The sequence below is a fragment of the Marmota marmota genome, unplaced genomic scaffold, assembly GCF_001458135.2.
Source record: "Marmota marmota marmota unplaced genomic scaffold, marMar, whole genome shotgun sequence".
NCBI classification, from domain to species: Eukaryota; Metazoa; Chordata; class Mammalia; order Rodentia; family Sciuridae; genus Marmota; species Marmota marmota.
In genome coordinates this window covers 13,106,233-13,110,121 of record NW_025999925.1, presented here as the reverse complement: position 1 = coordinate 13,110,121, position 3,889 = coordinate 13,106,233, and the positions used below count along the sequence as shown (strand labels likewise).

Here is a 3,889-nt window from a genome sequence, read left to right as displayed (position 1 = left end):
CAAACCTAGTGCCTCCTACTTGTGAGGCAAACGACTCTACCACTGATCTAAAACCCCAGACCTCAGGTTCTTTCTTTGGTTATCCCTTGCTTACTTCAGATTTCATATTTATAATTTCAAAGACTCTCCCTTCTGTACCATACTCTTGGTGTAATTTTTTCATTGTAAACTCATGTATATATCTTATTAGTTAAGTGTAGACATTTCAAGGAGTCAGGGAGTTTTGTGTCTTGTCTGTGTTGTATTTCATAATACCTGGAATTGTGCCATACCATGGTGGGTGTTAAAAAAATAAAAATATATAAAGCAGCAAAAAGTCTTTCCCTTGTGATTTTCTAGACAGTTAGATGATGGGAGTAAGGGAAGATAAAGAAGGTTGCTATGGGAATACTGATTCTCTCCCTCTTAAATGTGCATGAAAGGACCTAAGGGAACTGTACTGAATTTTAGGAGGTCTGTCTTCTTTCAGAAAGAGGCATGACTAGTAAACATCTCCAGGCAAATTAGACTTCTACAAGATTCATGTGAATTGCAAAATGAAGGGATTGTCAAAGAAAGCCACAGCCACAAACAGGGGCTCTTTAAATAACTTCTATTGATAATTTTGGTAACCACTAATGTTTGGCAGCCACATCAGAACAGTACTTAGAAAACGCTATCAATTAATATTCTACTTTCACCACTATCTGCAAAAAAAAAAAAAAAAAAAAAAGTCACAGATGTACATGGCCTGTGCCATGTGTGGTAGGTAAGATACTGTCAGTCCAGCGATCTAGCATATATTAGTTGAGTGCACCATACATTTCATGTATAATATAAACTTTAGTGTGTGAGGGTGCTTACAGGCAGAGTACAGTGATTGTTTCCTCATGAAATTTTGTCATTCTATAATATAGGCTTCATATAGATGTTCTGTATGTATCATCACCAAAGTTCCAGTAGGGAGAAGACCACCAAAGCCTGCAGACTGTACATAAAACCAAAAGCACACTGTGAGGAAAAAAGTATCACCTTCTTATCATGTCCTGTAGGGCTATCCAGATTTGTCTCATATTAGTCCCATTTTGGGGGCACTGTGGACTCATTAAGCATTATTTCCATCAATTGTGATTGATTCCAGGTCACAGTGGCTTCCGCAGTAGTGTTTGGGACTTGCATAGTTGCAGAGGGTATTTGGAATTGATTAAATCTATAAAATCTCCTCAGACCAAAGTCATATGTATTTATATGCAGTCATTTGAACCGTTGTCTCCTCTTGAAGATGAGAAAGACTGTTTACTCCTGTTCCAGATATATGAGTTCATTAAGATCCAGAGATTGCTCCTGTTGTCATATATGACTTCTTGGCAAAGGAGGGAGAGTGGCAAAGTGTCAGGTGTGGAAAAGTCTAAGTTCATGTCGTTCCAGGTATCATTGAGCTGAGCATTCACTTTCACCAGTGCAGGCATCATATAAATTGCTCACTATCCTTAGATAACAGGGAAAGAAAAAGAAGAGCAAACTCTTCTGAAAAGGATGGTGAATTATATACCACCTCAGGTAAAGAAGTAAGTGAAAGTAAGAATGCCTGTGAAGGACAGGATGAAAGGATTGCTTTACTTTGTTTTGTTGTATTCATCCCTCATTTGAGGAGAATGCAAACAGTAGGAAGCTTTTCCATCCCAAAGTGAAAGGTGAAGGGCACCATAAGTATATTTTTAAAAGTATCTGTCAATGCTTGAATATATTCCCACCCTCCATTCAGTCAGCTATCCTGGTTGGCCAGTGGACAGCTCTCATGTCCCCTACTCCTTGTCATTTAGGATAAGGGAGTTTCCCTTAGAAGCAAAGGTATTTAGGAAAAGAGTGAAACTGCACCTATTATTGATATCATTTCCTATATATTTACCCAAATAAATTGAGTCTTCTCACTAAACCACTTATAGAGTTTGGTTTAATAGTAAAGGGTTAAAACTTTCAGAAGATTAAAAACTCTTAAAATAGATCTTTATATTTATTTCACAAAATGTTGGAGGATATGGTATCCAAATATGATATTATTAGTTGAAAAACAGTTACTCAAGATTTTATTTGACGGCTAAATAGAAGTTCTACTGATATCTATACCAAAAAATATAGATGTCAAACAGCAAAACCATTAGGTTCCAACTGTAATTACATTGTCAGTATTACTACATTGACCTTGAACTGAAATGCTTTTGCTTAGAATTTGTTGGTAATGTGTTTTTAATTTACTAAATGTGTTAGAATTTCATTTTCAAAAGTGTAATTCCATTTCCAATATTTTATTTTTTACTGATCTTCTCAAAAGAATGACAAGCAGAGCCATAACTTACAAATGTAAACTTTAGGACCAAATTAGCACGTACATGATACATGTATTATCCTTTGTTCAGCATGTTTATCTTATGTATGCAATACAAATGGCAGATTAAATATCACCAGCCATTCATTGATTTATGATGGATTTACTGATTTAAAATTGTTATATCAAATAGATTCACCCCCTCATCATTTGTATAGGGCACTTAAATTGTTTCTGCTCTTTGACTGCTATGTGATTATTTATTTGCAAGTTTTATTCATATACCTTAGTTTTCGTTTGAAATATTCCTAAAAATGCAACCGTTGAGTTACGCTTCTTTTTTTTTTTTTTCAAAGTTCAGGTCAGATGGGTAATGTGCCCATGTTATAACAAGGTTTAGAGGGAGGCACATCTCACACAATAGTGTGAACACCCAATCATCACGCTTATGAACTGAAGGATCCAGTTGCACTTCTTTTAATTTTTTTTAAACTTCTGATTCACAATAGCTGAGCACTCTTCCAAAAATTTTAATTTACACTTTCACTAGTAGCATAGAAGGTCATCTTTCTGTATTGAAGGGTAGTTACTTTTAGCGTTGAGAATTGGTTTAAATCTGGATCTCATTGTTGTAATTTGCAGCTTCTTGCTCCCTAGTTTGAACTCATATATATTTTCAATTTACATATCAAAAGTAGTCTTTCATATTTTTGTTAGAAATTTTTATTTTCATCCACTTAATGTATTTTACCATGTTTTATTGTTGCAATTATGCTATTGTTGAGTCTTTAATATACAGAAATACATTATTTTTATTTGGCCAAATAAAAAAAATTGTGATTGCTTTCACCATTTTGTTTGTTTAATTTTTTAATTTAAAAAGTCATTTTTTTTGACTGTGCCTTTTTTCTTATAAACTCTCTAAATACTCAGATTAGAATTTTTGTCTTCCAGCTGGCCAGACCCTTGTTGTAAGGCATGTCTGGTTATAAGCATTGTCTCTCTGTTTGTGATGCTATGAAAATGAGTTCAGATCACTGCCACGAGCCAACCATGTAGTGTGTGTGTGTGTGAGCTATGTGCATCCTAGCCATATGAGGGGACAGGTCTGGCATTGCCTGCTGATTGGGCTGCATGATACAAGTGTGCCTCTCTTGTCACTCTGCCTGTGATCCCACACAGCACCTGAGATGGGTGTGACGTGCCAAGATGTCAATCAATCTGCTGACCACAAGACATCAGGAAGCAAAACTCCACCTTATCCCCTGACTTATTTGGTGAAGTACATTCTATTGAAATTCCTTTGTTGGTCCCCCTATAAAAATAAAGAGATTCCGGGTGCACGCTCTTTTTTCCAGCACTCTTTCCAGTGTGGAAGCTGGAAGGTAGCAGAGCAGTTCCGCCCTCCATATGAAAATTACCTATGTGTCCTGTGCTTTCTTGTCATTTTCTTAGCTTAATGTTACAGCCAGCTCTTTTAAACTCAGTTCATCCCATCAGCGCGGGGGTGCTGGCGCGAGATCACCTCACTGTTTCTCCACTCTCTGGTGGTTTCCCATTGCACTCTAGGCAGGGAAATGTGCT

The 3,889-nt window shown here is 36.5% G+C and overlaps 1 non-coding gene across 1 annotated transcript; it reads right to left on the bottom strand.

The window, feature by feature from the left end:
• Positions 1 to 2,665: 2,665 nt before the first annotated feature.
• On the bottom strand, positions 2,666 to 2,767 carry LOC125615839. The gene has a single exon (XR_007346439.1). It is a non-coding gene; the product is annotated as a small nucleolar RNA U13 (small nucleolar RNA).
• Between the last annotated feature and the right edge of the window lie 1,122 nt (positions 2,768 to 3,889).